Source organism: Arachis duranensis, chromosome 7 (genome assembly GCF_000817695.3).
Source record: "Arachis duranensis cultivar V14167 chromosome 7, aradu.V14167.gnm2.J7QH, whole genome shotgun sequence".
In the NCBI taxonomy this organism is placed as follows: domain Eukaryota; kingdom Viridiplantae; phylum Streptophyta; class Magnoliopsida; order Fabales; family Fabaceae; genus Arachis; species Arachis duranensis.
Genome location: NC_029778.3, coordinates 15,941,842 through 15,942,235, shown reverse-complemented (window position 1 = coordinate 15,942,235; position 394 = coordinate 15,941,842).

The window sequence follows — 394 nt, the reverse complement described above, 5'->3', positions numbered from 1 at the left end:
TTACTGGAGTCAGGTGGATGAAAATTGCTAGAAGAACGACTGTGGATCTCGGTGTGCAATTTCAAAGATGAAATTGGATAACTATTAAGTTTAGGAATTATTTTGAGACTCGAATGTAATTTCATAAATCATTTTGAGTCTTATCTTTTCAAAAAACTAATAAAAAATTTTTTGGTAGTAGATAGTTGGATATTTAAATAAAGATTATTTCTTATTATTCTAAATATTATAAGTAAAAATGTTCAAAATCAATTCAATCCAAATAAAATTGGATGGAAACCAAAAACCATCTAATAAGTAATAACCTAACAAATCGAAAATCCAAAAAACCAAAAACATAAAATTTTGCAGGTTTTTTTTTTCCGGTTTGGTTCGATTTTCTATTGTGAGACTT